Source organism: Juglans microcarpa x Juglans regia, chromosome 5S (genome assembly GCF_004785595.1).
Source record: "Juglans microcarpa x Juglans regia isolate MS1-56 chromosome 5S, Jm3101_v1.0, whole genome shotgun sequence".
In the NCBI taxonomy this organism is placed as follows: domain Eukaryota; kingdom Viridiplantae; phylum Streptophyta; class Magnoliopsida; order Fagales; family Juglandaceae; genus Juglans; species Juglans microcarpa x Juglans regia.
The window spans coordinates 22,842,004-22,867,693 of NC_054603.1; the positions used below are offsets into that span (position 1 = coordinate 22,842,004).

At 38.9% G+C, this 25,690-nt stretch overlaps 2 long non-coding RNA genes across 2 annotated transcripts; one reads left to right on the top strand and one right to left on the bottom strand.

Moving 5' to 3' along the window:
* Nucleotides 1-391: 391 nt before the first annotated feature.
* On the bottom strand, nucleotides 392-16,280 carry LOC121267454. The gene is made up of 3 exons (XR_005941004.1): nucleotides 16,270-16,280; nucleotides 11,085-11,088; nucleotides 392-535 (listed from the first exon to the last, which is right to left on the bottom strand). It is a non-coding gene; the product is annotated as an uncharacterized LOC121267454 (long non-coding RNA).
* Nucleotides 439-20,387, top strand: LOC121267453. The gene is made up of 3 exons (XR_005941003.1): nucleotides 439-545; nucleotides 3,545-3,551; nucleotides 20,377-20,387. It is a non-coding gene; the product is annotated as an uncharacterized LOC121267453 (long non-coding RNA).
* Nucleotides 20,388-25,690: the final 5,303 nt, after the last annotated feature.

Sequence of the window (25,690 nt, forward strand, 5' to 3'; positions counted from 1 at the left end):
TGTTTTGGGTTATGATATTAGTTTATGGTGCCATGTGCTTTGCAATTGCTTATCGCGTTGCTTAGTTATCCAACTTTTATCAATGTTTCTGCTACATTGTTATTGTATACTGCTAGTGTACTTAAGTGCATAGCATATTATCTATCATGTACGAGAGGTGTGTAGCCTTGTGTTACATGTCCCGGCGTCTCTGTCATCGTCCAATCCCAAGCGGGGGCTGGGGGCGTGTCACGACCCCGTCCCAGGAAGGACGAAATCCTGACTTACATGCCTTTTCTTTTTTTTTCTTTCTTTTTCTAATAACATGCGATCGGCATGGACATGACACTCGTGCATTCTAAATTTTTCATTTAATAAAAGGAAACACCTAATAGACATTCTATTTGAGCATTCATCCATAAGGGACTCTCAAAGTCCATCCCAAAATATACATAACATAACCTATCATTCGTAACATAACTATCCTTGTTAGGGAAGGTCCTAAGTGTCTGCCTCTCCCTCTGCAGTAATGCCTTGCTCCCCAGCCTTTTCATCACTACTTGGATGTTTAAAACATTTAACACAAAATGAGTCGAATACTCAGTAAGTAGTACACCATGCAGTGAACATACTAGGCATCTATTCTTTTCTTTTGAAACATGCATACATAAACATTTTCGCTATTCTTGACAATGCTTTCATGCATAATAGTTTAAGGAATAAGCCATACTTTCATGCATAAACATTTCATTGCTTCCATGCATAAACATTTATTAGCTTTCATGCATAAACATGATTTTCATCTTTTCACTTTCATAGGCCATTGCACATTATTATGCCTCGTGTGCTAGGGTTAGCGGCCCTATGGCCAATGGATTCGCCCATGGCCATGGGTTGGAATCCTATTCCGTTAGGGTGCAGCACTGGGTGCACTACCAGTACTACAGTCCGGCATTGCAATCTGCCCATTCATTCATTGGGTACCCCTTTTCATTTATTCATGTGGCCGTTACGTATTTTCATACAATAAAACGTTCATTCATTCAATCTTTTCTTTCTTTCATTCATTCATGTCAGTCCTTTCAGTCCATTTCATCATTTAACAGTTCATTTATGGAAAACGTAATTTAAAAGCATGAACTTAACATCATCTTTTCATTTAACAGTGCATTCATGAAGAAACATCATTTTCAAAACATGAGCTTAAACATCATTATCCATGGCATCCATAAAGCATCAGTTCATAAGGACAAATTTAACATCAGTTTGTAGGGACATTTTAAAATGCTTTTCTTCGCATTATTTAAAACATGAGTTCATATGGGCATTTTAAAACACTTTCTTTGCGTCATTAAAAGCATCAGTTCATAGGGGCATTTTCAAACTCATTTAAAGCATCATTTGAAGCATAAGGCATGAAACATTCAAAACATTCTCATCATCTTTCTTACTTTGATGCACATGCATTTCATGAAAAAGATACGTTTTCATGCTATATTACATATAGGAATAATCAATAAATTTATTGAGAGCATGTATGGAAACCTCATGACTTAGAACCTACGTGCATGCATTACTGTATACACATACACACAATTATAATCGATAGGGTGCTTAACAGGGGCTATCAAGAAAGGGCTTGTACATACTATATTCATTTACTCTTTTCTTTAGAAAAACATTTACAATAAAAGAGAGAGAGACATTCTTTCATAAAGAGAGCTTTGTGTGTAAGGAGCATGGTCATAGCTACTTACCTCTACGCTCCTCGATACTTCCATCATCAATATAGGTCCTATTCCAATAAATACCATAAGCAGGTTAATACTCATACAATATTCTTTAGCCCTCCCTTTAAAAAGAGAAAGCCACGATATTACAATCTAATGTCTCTTCTATACTTAACATTAACCCAAATGACTACTCCTCACCTCGACTTACAAAAGAAATAACTTAAATATTAAGACATGCTAGCTGTCCATAGAAAGGTTATTTTAAAAGCTTATATGAAAAATAGCTAAGAATTCACAGGCTTCAAGCAAGGTCTCTTTGGTTCAAGCTCACTTTGAGTTATGGACACTAGGAGATAAAATCTGGAATTCTCGACAATGGGTTTTAAAAAAGATTTAGGCATCTCAAGTAGGTTAACAAGTTAGAAAACATGCCTTTTAATCAACTTGCAGTCCCTCATTATAAAAATGTTAGCTTATCAACATTTTGGACTCTCGGGTTAGGTAGAATTTAAAAACGAGGGACAACATAAGTGGGCTACTTTTACATCAAGACATGGCATGACATGGGTTAGGGGTACTTGCACAGCTTTGCATATCATAATATACCAAACACAATTAATCTCTTATATCTAAACTAACTAAGCTATAACTTATTCATATAAGCAATATATTAATTAATTTAGATAAAACCTTCCATTAAAATTAAAGTAGCATAAAGTATGGCAAGGGCACCCATTAAGAAACTTTAAAACCTTTAAATACTTAACTTATGATTTACTCACTTAATACTTTTCAAAAGCAAGATATAAAATTATAGGACCAAGTAAAACCTTTAAACCAAACCTCTAGCTTCCTAAAAATAGATTACCAACCAATCTCAACACAAGACACATAATACCAACATATATAATTTAAAATCATTTTAATCATCACTTATGATTAAACCAAGTTTAATAACAACATAGTATTTTCAAAATATAGGAATATACATAACAAAACAACTATAATAATATTCGGTTTGGGCTAAAAACAGGGCATACATATTTATTTGCAATATAGGAATTTAACTACACCAAAACACAAGCTAAAATAGCTAATTAATGGGCTTCCAAAATCACATTAAAAATAAATAAGTCAAATTAAGATTTTTACCTGAAGCTCTTAGCCCCTTCCAAAACACAAGTGGAGGACCAATTGGTGATAAACCCGTGTAGATGAAGAACAAAGTGATAGCACTGTTTTAACCCCAAAACCGAAACATCAATGAGTAAGGAAATGGTGAAATTCAAAATACATATGAAAATCATGCTAGGAAGTGAACCAAGAGTTTATTACCTTCAATATTTCATCCTTTGGAAGATAAGATCAAGCTTTGGTTCCAAGTTTTGAAGAAAATATTTTTCTTCTTCTATTACTATGGAGTCACAAGCTTAAGGGAGATAAAGGAGCTTGTTTTCTTGAAGATGAAAAGAAAAGAGAAGAAGAGAAGAGGAAGGTGTGCATCGGTTAGCTCTTGAAAATTAAGATGAAATTTTATTTCTTTTTCTTGGGTGAGGATCGACGTTTAAGGGAACTAAGGGAATTGATTTTGCCTTTTGGTGTATCTTTGACCGATGGGTGCAAAAGAGAAAGAAGGAATTTGTTCCTTCTCTTGTAAGCCAACGTGTAAGGGATAGGAAAGGAAATTCTATGGTTTACATAGGAAGCTTTCGTCCAATGAAGGAAAAGGGGTTGGTTGATTTGGTCAAAGCTTATCATACAAGCTTGGGAGGAGAACATGATGACTTTTCTTTGTCTTTATTTGTTGCTTCCTACGGGTGAAATAGATGAAGGGCTTTAGTTGCTTGGTCAAAGCTTATCACACAAGCTTGGAAGATGAATGGTGGAGATCTTTCCAACTCAAGAATGCTTTTCACCTACCAATTCAATGGTAGAGATTAATTGGGTCATTATCTAAATAAATAAAATTAAAGGACTTAAGGAAAAATATTTCAAAGTCTTAAAAATAATACCCTTGATTTATTTTAATAAATCATATTTTAAAAATAAAGCATACTCATCTTAAAATAAAATAATTAGAAGTAATAAAAATATATTTATCTCAAAATATTTAACTTAAAGAATTAATAAAAATGATGTAAGAACCTACGTAGTAGGACTCGGGTATTACAGGGCGCCACAATAACATATTCATTTCATAACATGATAACATAAACCATAAGAGATATCAAAACATATACATGGAACCATGAAAACTTGCTTAGGCCGAAACTCATAGGTACAAAAACATGATGATTCATCACTTAAACATGTTCCAGACCTCAAGCATATATTTTAGAAATCAAAACATAGTAAACTAGGACATGAAATCATAGGTTTTTGACTAAGCCCAAAGCCTCTAAAGAATGTTCAAACCGAAACATCATGTTGCACAAACCATCAACCTCAATCAAGTGAAAACCGAAACTTATAGGTACATTTCATGGCATTTTCATCATAAATCTGAAACATATAATTCCTTCCTTAGAGTCACTCAAGATCATATTAACATATTGAAACAAATAACCAAGAGATAACAAATAAAGCAATCAAACCTTGGAACGATTTACACAAGTATATACAAGCATTAACCAAGAGTAAGTTGAGTGTATACTTACAAAAATTCACGTAAAGAAATACTAGCAAGCTGTAAATCCGAACATACTATATTAGAAAGAGCATATAAAACCCTATCTCATGTTCCTGTGTGGGTGTGTGGATTTCTAGGGCATCACTTAGTCTTAAACTATTCGGCTTCTAGGGTTTTTAGGTTAAAACCCATTCATTTCACTCATAAAGTAAAACAAAACCTAAAATAAGCAAAGATAAATATGGTGGTCGAAACATGAAAGATGAACTTCCCCCTTCACTAATCGGCTTCAAGGGTTTTTCTTGAAAACCCTAAGTTATTTCCAAAAAAACGGTAGAAAGTGTGGGTGTTCTATCTTTCTCAAAATCTAATGAGATTTGAATCTCATTTTCGGATTGAGAAATTACTTGTGTGTGTGCAAGACTTAGAGGAAGCCGATCCTTACCTTGCTAATCCTTGGTAGTGCCTAAATCCCTTCTCTTGCAAGGATCCTCCTTGTTTGATTGGAAAGAAAATACAAGAAAATGAGGTAACTTTCAAATGATCATGGGAGAATTGTGTGGGGAGAGTGAGAGCTCATGCAAATCTGAAAAATGGCAAGGGAAAAGCCCCTTGGCGCGAACCCTTCCTTTTTTATAGGAGACCCTTCACTTCCGTCCTTGATTGCGTCCAAAATTCTTTCATGGATGACAAGTGGCAAGGTTTCTTCTTCCCCCTTTCCCTTTTGCCAAAATGCCTCTTGGAGTTCCCCACTTGGATTGCATTGGGAATGGACATTTTGGGGGGTGGCATGTAGGGCTTCTCTTCCTTGGCCGAAATTCCTTCCCTCCCCTTTATGCCCTTCCTTTCATTAAACAAGTAAATATCTCGTCAAGGTAGCTTGGTAAAACAATACATGCCTTCTCCTATTCCCAACAAGTAACTTTTGGCACGGATGACAAGTGGCATTCAGCGTGTGCCATAACCCTAGTCGTCCTCTCCATTTTCCTTTCCCAAGATGTTGCTTTATCTTCCAAGTACTCCTTCCCTAGGTGACCTTTCATGTACCATTGGTCCAAAATACACTAAGTGACAAGTGGCAAGTGAATGGAATACTTGGAAGTGTGCTAGCCGAAACCCTAAGGGCAAACTTTTCCTTGATACCAAAGTCTCTTCACAAAATTTTGTAGAAACTTAGTGCATGCTTGATACTAGGCAAAAGCTAGCTAAATTCGAAATCCTATTTGCTTCCCTTCGGTTTGCCGTGTAAAATTTCTAAAAAAGCTCCATTTCACTTCCCTAGGCTTCCCTTTCCAAGAAATCCACCTTGGAACTCGAATTCTAGACAAAGACAATGGACTAGGCATGCAAGCCATTCTTGGTGCTTTTCCTACACCTCTCTTTCCCCCTTAACCCACTATCAAGACTAGGTTCAAGGTGTAACATTCTCATAACACATGGCACTAGTGACTTAGAATTGGATCATGGGCCTAAACCATTGGACCTAGGTTTCTAAATAGGGCCGAAATTTCAAAGTAAACTGGGGCCACTATCCTATTGGGCTCAAGTTACCACATCAAAGGTTCTAAGGCCTTCCAAAGTAACTAAGGCTCATAAAATTCCATGGCAACCTAGAACGAATTCTAAGGGCTAAGCCTAGACAAAACTCTGGTCATCACAGGGAACCCCATCAGCAACTTCCCTCCCACAGTGAGACTTTGGGGAAAGGCCAGCCTGGAAGGTTGCCTTGTCCCCCTTATGGAAGAATACAAGCCGGCCCTTGGCCGCATGAGCAGCAAAACCTCCACCAGTAGAATCTTCCCCAATAAGGCGAAAGACTCCAACGGGGTAAGACAGAAAGAAAACAAAGGCACGACAAACATGGCCACCAGAGCAAAAACCACAGCAATAACGAGTATGCCAAGGGTGACCATCCGCTATCGAGAAACAAGCTCAGCTTGAACAGCTAGCGAGGTAGGCGAGAGTGTCATGGACAAGGAAGAAAGCAAAAAGAAGCAAAAGGCAAAAGCATCATGAGTAAAATATTTACTAATATATCTCTGCATACAAGCTGCCAGACAATAAAATGCGGACGCATGTTCAAAAAATAAGAAGAAAAGGGGGAGGGCATAACAAGGCGCATAAAGATCCTATAGTTGGGCACCAGGAGTCACGACCCCAACAGGAGCAGAAGCGAGACCACCCAACTCAAAGACTGCGAAGATAGGGCCGATCGGATCCTCCGACGTCAGCAAAGGCACAAAAGCGGTCGACATCTCGCTTTTCCTAGATCAAGGTTGGATTCAAAGGATGCCTTGCTGGTGGGAATTTCACTAGGCACGAGTCGCTGAAGGTATTTGGCAAAAGATCTCGAACGCAGCTACGGCTTTGGAGAAGAAAAGACCGCATTGACTTGCGACCTTCATTGACCCCTTGCCCCCACGCCTTATCTCAAAGAGTCGAGAACCATCTTAGTTGCTTGTGTAAAGAAAGGTTGGCATCCCAAAGGCTCGTGCACAGCTGCTCTGACTGGTTTACTTCTCCTTGCAACTGTTTTTTCTCCAACTGTTCTCGAGAGAGGTTGGCTCAAAGACTGTGATTAGTCTATTCCAGTCGGGTTTTCTTCTCCTCCCACTTTTGCTTGCCCTTCCAAAGACAACACTCCAACCTTGTCAGCCTTTTGTGCTCGTTCAACAAGTCCTGCCTCAACTCCTCGAGTTCAGATTTTGGTCGTTCATTCTCTTCCCTGTGGCTACGAGCACGATCCAAACTCTCCAGAGCAACAGCCTCCTGATCATCCACAACAAAGTTCACAAGTTGAGAAGTGACCTGATGACGTAAAAACAACATTAATAAGAGAGAGAGAATGAAGACAAGAGAAGGGCAAAAAAGGAGCAGTCGAACCTTGCGGAAGAAGGACGATAGGCATTCGACAACCTACCCCACGACATCATCTTGTCTCCCTTCCATATAGCCAGTTGAGACAAGGAAGGGAGGATCTCCTCAGGGTCAGCAAATTTGGGAGACTCCCCGAGGGCCTCAGAGGGAGCAGCCGGGTCCTCACTTGAGCTCCCAATGGTAGGGCCGATTGTAATATTCGGAAGAGAGTCGTTACTTGTCAGAAGCGTTGTGTGAGCAGACAGGTCGACAACTAGGACCCTCAAACCAACGTCAGCCAGGACTGAAGAATCTGCAATGGAACACGTCGGACTCTCGAGGATCTCAACAATGGGGGGGATTGACCTCCTATGCAACCTTCCACACCCGCATGGGGACCGGAGGAAGCTTCCCCTCCCTCACCGGCCTCCTCCCGGGAGAGATCCTCAGCAGCCGAGCAAGAGGAGGAAGGGGGAGAGACCCAAAAAGTAGAATGTTGCCCCTCTCGAGAAGGAGAAGATATAAAAATATTCTCAAGGAGATTGCCCATGTCAACCTCAAACCCGGGCGCATCACCAATCATCGCGGAAGGGGGCACCGTGGGAGGATTGACCACCTGTCCGACCACTGCAACCATGGCAGAGGCCACCTCGGTAATCAAATTACCAACCTCCAAAGAAGTAGCCTCCAGCTCCAAGGGGTCCTAAACCCCCAGGAAGAGGTCTGTCCTCTACAGGGACCTCCTCCTTGAGGATTTCTTCCTTCTGACTGAGACAGGAAGGTTCGAGGAGTGCTTCTGGAGTGGGATGACTTGCTGCTGTGCAGTCAGCAACCTATCACCAGAAGGAAGGTACCCTAGGGGAGACAAGGAAAGTCTCCAGACTTTCCTCGAACAAGAGAACCTCGGAGCGGATGCCATCAAGATGTTTTTACACCCACTCCCACATGATCACTAGGCGCTTTGATTCGTAAGGAATGGCTACTGGATGCACGGCCTTATCCTCCGGAATTGTTCCCCAATCTGTCCATATGTGGAACTCTCGGGGGCCCACTTGGCCCACTGGGAACTCCCAACCATGGCTCGAGACAAAGAAAAACTTAGGAGACCAGTCTTTTACCTTGCAATACCGCTGTTCCAAAGTATGGGACGCCTTGAAACTGCACATTGCCTTTCTAGCGAAGCACCCTGTGCGCAAGTAGAAACACTCGTCGCCAGATAATGCTACAACAAATCAATAACCTCCAGGCATTTCGGATGTAGTTGTGAAAGAGCCAATCCCAGGCGGTCCAGAAGTTCACGGATGGTCCAAGGAAAGGGTAGTCTCAAGCCACACAAAAACATGGAAGGATATAGGGCTACTTTGTTGGAATGGCCCTTGGAGTCAACAGCACCCTCACCCGGGCCCAAGACTTCAAAGGCGACAATTTCTGGCACTCGATATGTGGAGGCCAAGGAGGCTAGTATGGATTTATCATGGAAGAGAACCACCCACTCCCCAAAAACACTGGACTATGATTGGCAGAGGTGCTGGGTTGAACGGGCTTTTCAGGGGCCATTACTGCTAAAGTACGAAGAAACAAAGAAACTGATTAGAAAGAAGCAGAGTCTAAAAGAAAGGGCGGCAAGACAATCGTAGAGGAATGAAAAGCAGGACGGGACCCACTCTAAGTTTTATAAAAAAAAAAAAAAGGCAACGGGCGGGCTTTCAAAAACCACTACGACCAGGGTACATGTCGCTTCGGTTTTCGAGAATGCAGCTCACCAAGCGACATCCACACGAAAAGCCGTCTGACACCTCTTCATAAATAAGCCTGAGAAGATGTGATGAAAAGATGAGTCCATCATGAAGGAATACTGTCAGAAGCAGCTGACTCGCAGAAGCCCCCCTCCCCTAGACAACTGGAAGTCTAAAAATAGTGTCTGGCCTCGAGAAAATGGTGAGGCAATTTATAGTAAAATTTCCACCATACTCATCCAGTGAGAATTAGCGGGGTAACTATACGAGGGATTTCCTCCCCTACCCGTGGCCTAAGAGGCCCAGTCAAGCCCGGCCCAAGACAAAAGGGTGAAGACCTTGCCTGCTAAGAAGAACTCCATGTACAGGACCTAGGGAAGGGGACAGTGCAATAGGAGATGAGACTCATAGGGACTCGATGGTCTAAGATCCCTCAAATAATGTCCAGACATCAAGTGCCCGCCCACTTAGCAGACGCAACATGCAGAGGATCGTCTATCTACTGACAAGGAAAGCATGGACGGACAGGGGAAGAGCAGACCAAAGGAACAATGTTGGAGAACCACGCCACATTTAATGGCCCGGAACAGTCGCAGGACCACGCCACATTTAAAGAATCTGACAGAATGAATAGTATGAGGACTCCAAATTCCATGGCGACAGACCTGATTTGCTCACCGAATTTCTAGTATAAATTCGGTGACTTTGGCATTTACTGACTTTGGCATCGGGAGGCTCCCTGGCCCCAGGCTACCCTCTCAAGCCGCATTCACCTTTCTCTTTGTAGGCCCCTTTCTGAAAACCTGTGTTCTTTAGAGCTTGGCCCAATGGTGTGCGAAACACGACATTAACACAAGATACACCTCTAATCTAGTTAGTAAATTCAAAAGCTACAAACCAAAAATAAAACGAATGCAAAGGAAATTATTTACCAAAAATGAAAAGAAAACATCATGAATTTAGAAATTAAGCAAACACAAATAACATCATAACCATATATTTCTCAAAGGCCAAAGATAACCTAGGCCCACAAGTTCGAGAAACTATGTAGATGAGAGAAAATGTTTGGCCCTGTAGGGTTTTCAAATCTGGGGCTCTTGGGTTCAAAAGGAAACTAAATCACTAAGGCGTAGATCGGGGACAATGGCGGGTAGATTTCGATTCGAAATGCACGCGGGGGGCGGGAGGGGGGGAGTGGAGATGGTAGCTTAGGAACTAGGGTTGCTTGGGGGTAGAAGTCCATTGGAATTTTTGAACACGTGTCTATGTTACAATCCCACATCGACTAAGTATGGGGTTGGTTGGTGGTTTATAAGCCCATAGGCACCCTTCCCTTATAAGCCGGTTTTCAAGGGTGAGTTCTACCTAGTGGGTTCATAACAATAGTATCAAATCCACCCCACGTATGCAGTCCATGTTAGCATAGTTGCAATCATGTGACACGGGGGGTGATGCAGACATCGCAGTGTTTGTCTGGGACTAGGAAAGACCTAGGGCACAGCCAACCCGTGTAAGTGTCAGGACCACCGTGGACGTCGGCTGCGGAGCGTGGTGGATGTTACGATCCCACATCGGCTAAATATGAGATTGGTTGGTGGTTTATAAGCCTTTAGGCACCCTTTCCTTGTAAGTCAGTTTTCAATGATGAGTTTTACCTTGTGGGTTCATAACAGTCTGCCATGTATACTATGCCACATCAAACAGTAAGAAGAGCGGTAGGATTGGAGCGGTTGAGTAGCATTTTCGTTAATAGAATGTAATAATGTATATGACAAACGGAAATGTCACAAGTATAGAATTGTATTGAATAATATATTGGCTACTTCGAGGGAGGTTCCTCCAATTCAAAAAACAATACAGGAATATTCTCGATGATGATTAACAATTCCAGCTACAAGGCTTGTATACTAAAGCAGGTAAAAATACGAATGTGCCATTCGTAACATAAGGCCCACGACCACTTTAGACAATACTACAGCTAACAAAAGAGCATTTAAAGTAATTCTAATAAGCACGGTCCGAACTATCTCCTGGCTCTTGGCCCATCAACCTCCTGTCACTTGAAGCTCGTACCCTTTATTTCCTTAAGGCCCATCTGAGCCCACTCTCCATAATTAGTCTTCAAGGTTTTCATCTATTTGCCGTCGACACTTCACTTTCACAAAGCACTGCACGCCTTTACTGCCCTTCACCTCAGATTTTCCCTCACGTCAGCGTGTAACAGTATATATCCTTCCCAAGATCTTCCAAGTTCTCTTCTCGCTTCTCAACTTTAGATAAAGTAATTAAATGTGCCGACTGCTCACGTTTGAGGATCTCTACATTTCAGCCAGAGCTTGGCCCAGTTCTTCATACTTCATAGACCAGTCGCAATTCTCAATCAAGAGAAGCCCAATGTTGTACTGGTAGTCATATGTAATAGATCAAAATAGGAAAATAATAGAATGCAACCAATCTGATGAGAAATTCATATGTATTCCATGAGAAAAGATAATGCTCTCTTCGAGGGGAGCTCCTCCATAGATGAAACTGACTAACAAATTGAATAATAGGTTTCGAATTCTCCTTCGAGTGAATCCAATACCACTACAAATACTCACCTGCATGTACTAACTAATGGGCTCAAGCCCTAGCATCAACATTAATTTGTAATTAAAATAAATGTCCACCAGCCAACACCTAACCCATGGACCAGGCCCACTACTAACTGTTATTACCCAATTTAAGCCCACTATAGCTTGGGTCTCCCATTGTTGAAGTAACTAACATGTGACAAACCCTACCCCTTCAAAGCACCTTGTCCACAAGGTGCAGTTATGCTTCAACATTTTCTTTGTAGATGAGACAAGCTTCTTCTTCTTAAGTTGGGAATTAATGCAAGGCTTTTCCATATTCTCCTTCTCCCTGATCTCTTGGTCGACATTACACTCATCTTCAACATATCGAGCTCTACCATAGTCTGCTTCTCGCATCAATTCCTTCCAATTAGCAAGCCAATACAAACAAATGATGAGAAATGGTCCAAGCAGAATGGACACATGTGGACTTTCCACACTAGTGCCCGATAAACTTCTATAACCAGTATGGACCTTGAAACCCATAATTTCTCTCCCATAGGCCACAACATCTGGCTTCTCACAAACTGAGTTAACAAGCTGAGTGTGCCTTAGTGGCAGCTCAACTAACTCACGTACTTGAGTCATCTGCTTCCGAACATCACCCAAAAGAGAGATAGCTTCTGTGGAACTAACATTTACCACATTCATGTGGCTGGCTTTTCTAAGGATCCACGCAACAAGTTCCCTTATATCTGGGTCACTGTGATGAAGCACTTGTAAATCCAGATCAGGACCCCCACGTTTCTTCATATCATGCACATTATCAATTGGCTCAACATGTATTAGAAGCTCCTGTAGAGCACATTCACGATCTTCTGTAAGACCCTCATAGTTCATACTAGAGGTGCGTTCTTGGAGAGCTAAATCGAAGGAGTATTTTTTTCCTTCCTCTATCAAAGGGCTTAAAAACAACATTAAGTGGCAAAAAATCAAGCATTTGATTGGCGATTTTCGCATCTCCTAAAACTTGCAAACCCATGTATATTTCCCCTCCCCACAGCTTACAAAACCTCTCAATAGCAATATATCAAGAACAAGAGGAGCGAAAGACTTCTTACCCAGTTTGAAAGCAGCTACACGTCCATCAAAACCAGCTTCTAAGTTTTTAATAGAGATACCCTTCAAGAATTTGACACCATATTCTTGATAGAATTCTTCATATCTTTGGGCTAGAGAAGGAGTAAATAGTCTTTGCAAAAGATGACTCTTTGGAAATATGATCGTCGTATCAAGTTTCCAGCCAACAGCTGCATAAATTCTCGAAAAGGTATTTCCTATATACACTGATTGCATCGTCCCACCTTCTCCAACACTTAAGCACTGACCACAAGCTTTTGTAACAAAAGAGCATGTGAATTTTTTAGGTTGAAGCCCAACCCTTTGAAGCCGAGCGGACAAACCCACCATAGGTGAATTATCTTCCTCCAATGCAACAATAAGATGAGAAACAAAATCAGGACTCCACTGCAAAACAGAGCAAACAGGGGCTTGTATTTTTTTGGGACGGTTGGGACTGTGATATGAGACTCTGTTGAAGATGGAGTGCCCAACGATGATGCTACGATGAAGTCCTTGTCCTGCGTTGCTGACAATGCCCGTGATAGATCCATTCTCTGCTTGTCCATGCACGGCGTCATCTTCATCGACTCCCACCGCCTTAAGATATCGGGAACTTCCAGTGCCTTTTGGGTTTCAGCAACTTCTGGGAACTTCTCCATGAAGAATTTGCAATTCACAATGAAAGCACATCTAATGTAGAAAAACTCGTTCTCTAATTCATTATCGGCAAAATCAGGCGCTATAGCTCTGACAAAATGGATCGCCATGACTGGGTTAAAGACGCTGCAATCCACCTGAACCGCAAGAAGAAGATGATCCCCCGTCCAATCTTCCTCCGACATATGTCGCCTTCTCGTCTCCCCATATGGCATTTTCCTCCTCACCGTTAACAGCAACAATCGTTGCCTCCTCATCAACCTCCATCGGCACGTTGCCCTCCACTGCATCTCCTTCAAGCATCCAGTGAATGCGCTCGCCTTCAGCCCCTGCGGGTCCCGCATCATCGCAATCTTCGCCGGTAAATTCCTCCAGATCTGGCGCTCCCCGGGCTTCAAGAAGGAGTTCTTCCCCTTCAAATGGAACCATACTATGTGGGTTTGTGAAAAGGTGATGTGGCTTGGATAGGGGGTTCCCATTTGGAACAGTGGATGAATCTGACTTGGGGAAAGATAGCGAGTGCGAATACCAGGGTCAAAAATCCACAACCCTCGTGAAACCTGAGTGATGTCCGCAAAAATCCCCACATAAACAGCTTGATGGTACCCTCTATCTCGATGAGTATCATCCCTGGGAATGTTGAGTTCACTTTTGATAATTTCAGCATCAGGAATCGATCGCGCTGCTTGTTCTTCGTCTTGTAATTCACAGTTTGGGGGCTCCAAATAGTTCAAGTTTACATTGCAGTTGTTCCAACGTTCCTTTAATTTCTTTTCTTCTTGCATCGTTGCTACGTATTTTTCCTCTTCTTGCGGAGCATAGAGTTGGCTTTCCAGATTTGAGAAATCTTCATTGAAGTTGTTCCGAAAATTTTCAAAATTGTTCTTGAGATCTTTAAATGTCAGCAAAATAGTATCCAAATATTGTTGTGATTGTTCGACTTGCTCTCTAATGTTGAGCAAGGATGAAATAATTTTTTCTACGTCCATGGATTGATGAAGCTGATCCAAGGAAAGACTGGCTCTGGATACCATTTGTAATAGATCAAAATAGGAAAATAATAGAATGCAACCAATCTAATGAGAAATTCATATGTATTCCATAAAAAAAAAAAAAAAATGCTCTCTTGGGGAGCTCCTCCATAGATGAAACTGACTAACAAATTGAATAATAGGTTTTGGATTCTCCTCCGAGTGAATCCAACACCACTACAAATACTCACCTGCATGTACTAACTAATGGGCTCAAGCCCTAGCATCAAAATTAATTTGTAATTAAAATAAATGTCCACCAGCCAACACCTAACCCATGGGCCAGGCCCACTATAACTGTTATTACCCAATCTAAGCCCACTATAGCTTGGGTCTCCCATTGTTGAAGTAACTGACGTGTGACATGATAAAGCTTGTTCTGAAGCTTCGTCATCTTATCCAAAAGCGCCTCAAGTAATTCCTTCTCCTTCATCTCAAGGAAGCTTCTCCGAGAGTTGGCCTTTTTCTCTTTTACAATTACGTCTTCCAGTCTGATATCATTCTCCTTTTAATGTTGAGTTGCATAAATCCATCTCCTACTACTCTTGAGTAACCTCTCCTCCCCTTCCTGCAGTTTCCTACTCTTGACGATGGCTGAGAGATTTTGATTCGAAAGCTGGCCCCCCAGAGGGGGGGGGGGGGGGGGGGGGGGTGCTTGTGGGGCGGAGTAGAGATGGTAGCTCGGGAACTAGGGTCGCTTCCGGGTAGGGGATAGCTCGGGGAGTCGGGGACAAGGATGGGTTCGTTTCAGGGCCATTGGAATTTTTGAACACGCGTCCACATCAAGCGGTAAGAAGTGCAATAGTTGGAGCGGCCGAGTAGCATTCTCCTTATCTTTAATGCACAAAATCTGGCCAGTTCACCTAACTCATCCAAAACCAACCACCACCAGTCATTTTGGGACGAATGAAAGGGAATTTTAGGCAGTTAATTTTAATTAAATAAACGGGATATAGTAGTGCAAAAAGTAGTGCGTCTCCACCACCAATCCCCCTCCCACCAACTTCGCCCACCAACTTTCTACGTTACTTCTTAGAATTTGACTCTTCGAAACAATATCTCAAAATGCATCGGAATCTGGCTCAGTTTTTGCATTTTCAATAATATCATGCCCAAGCGTTTCCAGAACACGTGAGGATCACGCGGTAGTATCCCACATGGTGTCAATAATCATACTGCACCGTCCAATCCTAGTGTTCTGACTTAGAGTTTAGTTTGATCACGTGATGAAATGGGAAATTTATAAATAATAATAAGATAATTTAGGAATAAAAGTAAAATAATTTTTTAATAAATTAAAACCTTCCCTTTCATTAAAATAATCAATCATTACACTGTTCCTCTAAATGAATACAAGGCATTACTAACAGAGGATCCTCCTCCAATCAGACCATAAAGAGCTAGCTTAGTCATTTGATGTGCAGCTCGGTTGCCTTCTCTTGAGACGTGTTAAATCTAACTATGTTCATCTAGATTGAGTTTTTTTGGATCCGATTTAAAATTTAAAAAATCGGATTCCGATTACGAGTTTTAGTCATGAACAAATCCAAGCTTATACCCGATACCCTTTTTTTTTTTTTTAGAATGTTTTGATTTTTTTTTTAGTTTTGTTCATTTCTAACATCTAAATGGACAGAAACTCAAATATGTCTAATGAATCATCAATTTTATGTTTTTTTTTTGTTACTATCTAAATAGAGTTTAAATGTTTCATCAATATTTTTTTATAAAAAAATATTCATAACATATAGGTTTTGATTTAAAAAAAAAAAACAGTTGCAATCTGGGTTCCAGGTTTTGAAAAACAGGTTTTAATTTCGATTCCGACTCGGGCTAACCCGATCTGGGTTCTTACCAAGTTTTGAAACCCAAATTCCAGTCTAGGTATACCTAAATTATTGGGCCAAAACTTGAATGAACAGTACTAATTGAATCCTCCAAATCTATATTTGGACAATAGATCTTAATTACTACTCATGGCTAAAAAAGAAATTCGAGGAATGTTCCGACTCATAAAAGAAACTATAATAATTTTAGTTCTCACCGATATAAACTCGTCTGTTTTGCTTGGTAAAAGAATCTTAAAATGTTTTCTATATCATGGCTTTCTGGTGAGCACGATTAATTTTTTAAAAACAGGGACAAAAGATAAGCAATTTTTATAATCACGTGTAGGCCTCAACCATAGAAATCAGTTTTTTAATAAGATCCGGATGGCTCACTGGCGTCTCAAAAATTGTTTTAAAAACTTAGTATTAAACTCTTGGCATAGTTAGTCAACTCTAATTATAGCCATTCTGGATTGTAAATTTTTCTGGTTACACAGACATGCATGCAATTTTCTATTGGTCATGACCCTATTATTCTATTCAGAATTATAGTTCATAAGATGGAAGCGTCTTCATGTGAATCTGTGATGAATAATTACATCTAAGAGTTTTTAAACATAAAAGATTCATTTTATTAGTATTTTTAGTTCAATTTTAGATTTTAAATTTTATAATTTTTAACATATCAATAACTGAAACATCAATACGTATTATTATGTAAATAAAAATTATAAATACAAATAACATTTTCATTTAAAACAATTTCTTAATCTAGTGAAGTGAGAATATGTGCTATATAGTTCAAATTATCAACTTTGTCCTATTTTATTCTAAAACTAGATTAATACCGTAGTGATTATGTGCATATATTTCCTACTGAGTAGTGATATAGAAATAAATAGATTACACAAAAATAAATTTATAAACTGACATATATTCATGTGATCTAATATTAGATCTACTTTACAATAAAAATAATTTTATAAGTTGAAGTAATACATCAAGTCACATTATTTTGTAGATTTACTTTTGTATAATTTTTTTGTGACTAAAGTATTTATTTTTCTTGTTTATTTATTTAATCATTTTTTTTTCATCATTTACTTTTAACCATACAATTACCCCTAAATAAAGGATCATACTTTGGGTCAATGTGGTAGGGGAAAAAAAGGAATACGGTGGTTCTTTGCATACTTTGCTAAACCAAATATGAAAGGAGGCAAAAAGACCTGGGATGATGTAATTTCCTTGAACCGACATGTCCAAGCAACTAAATAGACGATAAAAGGAAGGTTTGTGGGGAAAAAAAAAATATCACTTACTGTAATACCATCAAATATGCGTGAAGAGTACTTTTTAGGATAGGTTTGGATTGTAGATTAGGATGAAAGTTGAAATTTAAATAAATTATTATTTATTATTATTATTATTATTTTAAGATTTAAAAAAATTAAATTATTTATTATATTTTATATAAAAATTTTAAAAAATTATAATAATTATATGAAATGAGTTAAACTTCTTCTCCTAATTCCTAAGTTCTAAAGTTTTTAATATTCACTCAAAGCAAGAGTCAAGGATAATCTAGTCGGATTGAAGAGATTGCGCGTTGATTGATGACTCCAAATTGAGTATCCTCTCTGGCTCTCGAGCAGAGGTGGAGTTTTGGGAGGGAAAGTTTGTTTTGAGGCAGTTATGACTGTCTGTAAGGGAATCTTGCTGGTGCATGACGACTGTGCTGGGAGGAGGCATGGAGGGACTGGAGAAAATGTATGAGAATCTCAGTTTGACGGAGGAGGAGAGCTCTTTGATAGAGCTTGATGGAGAAAAGGATGAGTGAAAAATGGGAAAAGAGTCTTGCTGGGAAAATCTGGTTGGATAGGCGGATTGGGAAAGAGTTTGTGGAGACTACGATAGCAAAAGTTTGGAGGGTGAGCAAACCGGCAAAGTTCCAGGAGATCGGATTCAATACATTTATCATTTCTTTCTCAAATCATGCAGATAAGGTCAGAGTGTTAGAGGGGCGTCCATGGTTATTTGACAACCATCTTTTTACATTCAAACTGTTTGATGGTTTGGCGCAAGCACAATCTCTTGTGTTTGAGACTAAGGTGTTTTGGGTATAAATGTTGAACTTACCACTGGGAAGTATGAGTAAAGAATGTGGAAAAAAGATTGGGAGTGCAGTGGGAAGGGTACTGGAGGTCGATGTCTCGGAAGATGGCATTGGCTGGGGCAGCTCGTTGAGGGTGAGGATCGAGATCCTAATCAAGCAAGCTATTACTAGAGGCCGAATGGTTGCTGTGGAAGGTAAGAAAGTTTGGGTTAATTTTAAATATGAAAAGTTACCCCAATTGTGTTTTGACGGTAGGTTGGCGAGAGGGTTCTAGCATCCCGGTCGAGAGTCTTTCCTCTTGATTGGCGAGGAGATTAGTTATATTCAGCGCACACGGCATCTATCCGATGGGACCCTTCCGAGTTCCACAATTAATTTGCTGACCACCAAATCCTCCCAAACTTCATAAATCAAGCCGCCTATTAGTAAATTTTCCATTTTAGATAATTTCATTATTCTTGGGATAATTTCTTTTTTATTAAAATTTATCTTTAGAAAATATTTTCCATATCTTTAGGCTAGATTGTAGCTGCAATTATCTTGTTTCCAAATTTAAATTTTAACATTTATTTAATCACGTCTTGTGGAATGAATAGAGTGGGACAGGATACTCTGAGCTTTAGAGCAAAAATATTATAGAGTTTATTCTTTAAGTTTCTTTCAAGGCGGCGGATCTAGAGAGCAGAGGCGAGAGCCGCATGTTTTATCAACCGACTCTAATGAAAAACACTAGTTTTATTATTTTTCTTTTCAATTTCATTATGAACTAATTTTATTTTCTAGAGCTATGATGTAGTCTAGCATTGAACACACAATTTATATTCTAAGTTATTTTATTTTCAATATTTTCATAAATGAGTGTTTATTCCTTGTTCTTAATGCTTGCAATTTTCTAGCTAATTATTGTTCAATCTACTAAATCTCAATAAGATCGAGAGATGATTTGTGATTAAAACTCTAAGATTAAGCACCATTAGTTGAGTGAAAGTATAAATACTTTACCGCGATTAGTATGATTTTTAAGAAAAATCCAAAGAACTTAATGAATCTCTAATTAGTTAAATTCACATAAAGATATTGAGTTATTAATTGGAGATATTTTTGGTATTATTTGAGAGAAAATATTGAATAGTTAAGGAATTTTTATCATCAACTTGAGATAATTGAAATTGTATAACAAGGAAGAATAAATTGCGTAAGATTTGCTAGGTGAAATCAAATGCTCTAAATCTATTCTTATTATCTTTAAAATCTTAATTTTAATACTATTTTCTTCAATACCATAATTATTCCATATGTGTTCGATATCCGTTTTCTTTAAAAGACTTTACTACTTGTTATGATTCTATGCACTTGCAGATATTTGCAGCCCAACAAGCCACAGGATGTAAGACTGGTGCACAACCTCACATACAGGAGTTAAGTGTGTTGGCCAGTAAGATAAATATAATAAGTCAAAAAATTTAAGATAAGTCATGTGTAACATGAGCATATGTATGAATGATCATGAATTTAAATTTTCAGCATGAAATGTTTTATGAAACTTTTTATATTTATTACATTTACATTGTGATGAGGATGATGAACAGAGCAAGCATGTCGTGATTAGATGGAGCAGTCAATTAATTCCCAGACTTCTCAGAATAAATTATTTTTCATGACATGGATTTTATTCAATTTATTTCATTTAATATTATCCGAAAATATATTTTTTATTAAATATTATGCCATAAATGTTTATTTATTAAATATGAGATATATTGATAGGTTATTTTTATGAAAAACACGTGACACTTCTAGCCTACTGGGAATGGGGCATTACATGTAGCCCAGCTAGCTTCATACTTAAACAGAAAACTTTCTTCTTTGTTGGAAAAGTACCCAACGCCATGGATTATAAAAGAGATTTATGATCAAAACATCTTGTTGTTAGTCCCACCACACTAAGCCCCTTGAAGGTAGAAATCTATTGACCATTAGCAATTGCCCTATCCATTATTTTCTTTGTGAAAGTGTTATCAAAGTACTTATTGCTCCAAGTAAACCTATCTCATTGATTCTATGATTGGAAAATTATCTCATTAAATTCTCCAACTGCACATCATGTAGTTTGATCATTGGGTTTTAATCTAGCAAGTAGGTTCGAGGAGTCTTTTCTTTTACCAGTTTTTGGGTAGCCATAAAACCCTATTAATAGCCATTTCCTTTGCTTCCTTTTCATAAGTCCATGCATTGATATGCCACTGTGAATAATTATGAATCTCTATATCATTTTCATTCTTCCATAATAAGGCTGGCCCCTTTTCTTCCCTATCACATCCACCACAAGACACCCAGCAAAACCAATCCTCCTTTTAATAGCTTCTATCATACTTGAATTTGTCTTAGTTTCAATAAGAAACACAACTTTGGATCTCTTCTCCCCACCAAAAGGTAGAGGTCTTAAACTGTCTGAAAGTTTCCAAACCCTCGATAGTTTCAACTCAACAAATTTCCAACTCAACAAATTCATTATGTCTGGTGGGGCTACCTGGGAGCCTCTGCCTTTACAAATTCATTATGTCACAAGCAACTTCGACATTCCCTTTCCTCACTTTATTTGCTCTTTCCCTCAAATCTCCCTCCACAACATCTGCATCACCCCTTCTTTTGTTTCCAACAAATAAAATAGGAGATACCTGGATTATTTTTTGCACCTGCTCTCCTCTTACATTGTCCTCAATTTTGACCATTCACTGCCTTCCTGCAATTATAATTTTCCTTATCTTCAACAACTCCTCCATTGAAACTGTATCCCAAATTCTGGTGACATTGGCCATTTACAACATTTGGCCTCGGTACCTCACATGGCCCCTGGAGGATTTTTTTTTTTTCCCTTGGCCCACCCCACTCTCTCCCAATGTTTTTGAGACCATGACATGCTCCATAAACCCCTCTAAGCCAATTGCAATTTTCGTGACCTCAATCCCTCCAGCACAACCTGCTCATTCTTTTTAATACACATATCCCAGTTCACCTCCATACATTGTTTCACTTGGCATAATCTCCCTTCACACCGATCACTTCCCCTTCCATATTTACTTGCAAAGTAGGCTGATATGCCTCCTCACCACCACCCCCTTGTAGATCTTCATTCTCTTCATTAAAACACGCCTTCTCGAAACCCTTCTTCCAGACCATTGGTTTTTTACGCATGTTTGAAGGGGCCTTCAGCCACAGGCCAAACAAACCTCCTACCCCACTTCTCTAATCATTGTCTGGTACTACTTCAGTACAACCCTGATCTTGATGTGAATTCTTCCACAACTATACCACATTCTTGGCAATTCTTCCTTCAATATTTACAGTCCCCCCGTGCTATAACCTTCCTAAGATCACATTCGATCCTCACACGCAAGCAACTAACCCAATCCACGTCATTCTCCTAAATGTCTACATCCACTACTCTTCCATTCAATTCACCAACAACGTCCTCTGTTTGGCGATTCATACTTGCTAGAGGGAGATTATGCATCTGCACCTAGAAGAGTTCATGATCAAATTTCAACAAATTTGGTTGAGTCTTCCCATCAAATGGATTCAAGGCAAAATGATGGTTGTCAAACAACCATGGCCTCCCTCCTAGTACTCTTTTTGCGTCCCCCCCCCCCCCCCCCCAAGTTGGCAAATGTTATAATAAGGCTATTCGATCAAGACTCTTGGAATAAAATCGATTTACTCGCCTTGCAGATTTTTCCATGGTTTTACGAACGACTTCCTTCCCGATAATACTATCTGTGATAATCCTACCCACCAGACTCCTCTCTCCCTTCAAATCTATTTCGCATTGTCCCCCAGGTTGAGATCGATCGGGACATTCTCTTTTTCATTCAGTCGTAGCCTCTCCTAGATTTCCTCAAATTTTTATATGCTTCTCCTTGGTTTTACTAGCAAAATTAGGAACTGTTACCCCTACTTCATTAATGAAATAGGCACGGACTTTCACTCCACCTCTACCTGCTCACAGAGCTACCCAGATAGAAGAAATTTTTTATGTCTCGTATGCAAATTTAAATCGGTGAAATGTGAGTCAATGGATTAACAAGTTACCTATTATGACTACACATGTGGATTTTAAGCATTCTTTATTCAAACATTCTCCCTCAATTTTTATAAATATCATATTTCAGAGGAGTGTGTTAAAACCAAAACATATAATAGTTTTTTCATTTTGTTTTTGGACATTTCGAGTAGCAGCATCATATAAATAACGTGTTCATTTGCAAGTGATCCAATATACCAAATATTAGCACACAATACAACAGAATATGCCAAGTGGTATAAACTCCCACTTTACTTTTTGGTTGCTAGTTAACCTCAATTAGCCTTTAGTATTCATGTTCATCCCACTTAACAACTAGATATTGTTAAGCATATCAAATTATCAAGGACACTTGGAGCTTGTTTGAGAAGTGAGATAAACTCATTTATCTCAAAATTTCTCATAATTTCTCATAATTTTATTCTCAAACATCACTTAAACGCAAACACTTTTTCAATTTCAAATCTTCAATTTTCTCATCTAATCATTACCTAATATTACAACTTTTCTAAACTTCCAAACAAAATATAAAACAATACAACTTTTTCAAATTTTAAAATAAAAATAATATTAAAAAAATTATTTTTTAATTATATTTTAATTTTATAATTTAACTTTTTCTCTCTTATCTTTCAAAATTCAATAAAACATCTTTAAATCAAATTATTTTATCACTACTTATATAATTTTCACTTATCTCATCAATCTAGAGAGAGAAAAGAAGAGAGTTCCCTAGATAGAGTAGGAGGGAGGTTAGACCAAGAGCTTGAGAAGAGAGAGACCTGCTAGCTACGGTGAGTTAGGTGTTCCCAATGATGTCAAGAACCAACTGGGAGGTTTTAGGAGGCTTAGTTGACACCATCTGTGGGGGCCTTAGCAACTGCTGTGCTTGCTGGTGCAGAGGGGCTTTGGGTGCGTCTTAAGGATTGCGGCAATCTTTGTTTGGATAATGAGTTAATCTCAACTCATCTCATTTGATCTTATCTAATCATTACAATTTTTTCAAACTTTCAAATAAAATATAATAAACAGTTTACCTTTTTCAAATCCCAAAATAAAAATAATATTTTAATAATATTTTATTTAATTTTTAACTCTCATCTAATCAATACATAAGCTTGTTTTGTGATGCAGGAGATATGGTTGAGGGGAAAAAAAACAAAGAGCTAATGTGGTAATCTTCAGGTTTTTTTTCCTCCGAAAAATATTTTCATAAATAAGCAAATGTATCAAATATTACAAACAAGTGGGTCTTTGCCACTATGAAACTCTAACAGACATTGTGGAACTCTAGTCAAATGGATGTTCCTAACAAGATTATTGGAAAATGTCCATTGCACAATGGAATGCGCGCATCGATTCTAAAATCGATGTATTTTTTTTGCTTTCAATTTCAAGAAATTGTTCAAAAGCAATCTTGTATCTCTTATGGTACTTTCTGCTATCCAGTCTTGAGTTTCTTCTGGCTCTGTCAATGCTGATCTTGTTCTTTAAGAGTCCCATTCAATTGTGATGTTCCATAACTACTTGAAATATGCTTCTTTAACTCTTAAGAATGTTGTTATTGCCTCGCCTAGATTTGGATTACAGCTTCCTATCTAGTCTGCCACTATAAAAATTGTCTTGATCTGCAAACTGCTACTGGGGTGCTTCCTTTTGGTCTTACCGCCACATCAAAAGAAATAGAGTACATATCTGAGTGGGGAGGGGTCCAAATTTTTTCTAACCCCCCTTTTTTTTCTTTAAAATCCCTTACAGTACAATGATCATTATAAGAATGCTTTACGTTATCAACAAATTGTTCTATAGAAAGATTTAGAGAATCATGCACAATCTGATTTCTATAGAACCATATGTTATCCATAGCAATCACTGCAAAAATTTGAAACTTGTGAACTTAAGTATCCAGAATTTGAAGATTATGAACCGGGTCCAAAATCCATCTAATCCAATTGTGAAGATCTTGTCCTATAGCAGAGATGTTAATTGGCTATGGAGATTGTCTCCAAAGGATTCTAGAAAATGAGCACTTTAAAAAAAGATGGTGAGCGGTTTCTTCAGCAAACTTACAAATGGGACAGAGAGCCTGTTCTTCAGAAAGGGAAAGACATCTTTTCAGGAGCTTGAGTCTATCTTGGATTTTGAGGGACCACATCTTTTTTCCAAACGGTAGTATTTTGGTCAATGTTGCCATTATCAATACTACTTTTGGAGGCCAAAGTTGAGTATGCAGAATTGACAGAGATTTTTCTAGAAGAATGGTGAATCCATTTCAGATTATCCCTGATTGTGAAGAAGTTGATCTAGGCTAGAGGAATCTTTTCAATTTCATTGACAGTTTCTTCAGAAAAAAGGTTTGTAGAAGAATGGTGTTCCATCTCCTAGGTCTGCAGGTATCAGTTCAGAAACTCGCATAAGGGGATCCTGGATGATGGGAAGGATTGAAGGTATTGGACTCAGAGGAGATAAAGTGGGAATCCAGGGATCCTGCCAAACTTTTGTATTTGCCCCATTGTTTAGTTGCATGCAAAGGCTAGAGGCCAGAACCTTCCCTTTTGACTTCCTTCTAACTGTCATTTTTTTTTTTCGAAATTCCTTCTGCTTGTGCTATTCCCAGTAGACTTGTTTCCTCATCCCTATTAGCAAATATGTCTTCTAAACTGCAGGTAGTATTTTTGTGGAGATTGAAAGCAATTAAATTCACAGCTCTCTTTTTTGGTGGTATCTCTACCTTAGAAAGTGTATTTTTCTACTTTTTTGGGTTATCTCTAGGGGATGATGGAGAGGAAATTTCTTTGATTTCACAGACGATGTGAGGCTGTTGGCCGTGAGTGGCCCTTTTTTCATTGATTTCGCAGGGGACCACGGGATTGCTGGATTGGAGGGTTACAGGTTTTGTAGCAGAGAGATGAAGTACACATATGAGATGAGATGTTAGAAATGATTGGAGTGGGTTTGAGGGTATTGAGGTCTTAAGGGGTTGAGGGACTCATGGTTTAACTGATGTTGTCCTTTGTGAGTCCACCAAAGTTGGGTTTCAGATCTTGGAGCATTACTGGTTTGTAGACAATGTGGGATGGGGAGCGCCTTTGAGGTGGAAGGTTAGGGATGACTACAGTGGGCTGGGGAATAGACAAATGGATTATTTTGATCGAATGTGACTGTCGAGAATCCATCTACAAGGCTTGAATTAATATGGAAAAAGACAAGTGGGTGCTACGATGGGTGATAGACTTCAGACGGGTGAGGTGGGCTACTGGCTTTAAGATGGTTGGTTGCAATAAATGGGTCCGCCAACTCTTTCATGGGCCACTGTTCATCTTCAACTAGACCCTTTCCTACATGTTTTCCTGTAGCATTTATATG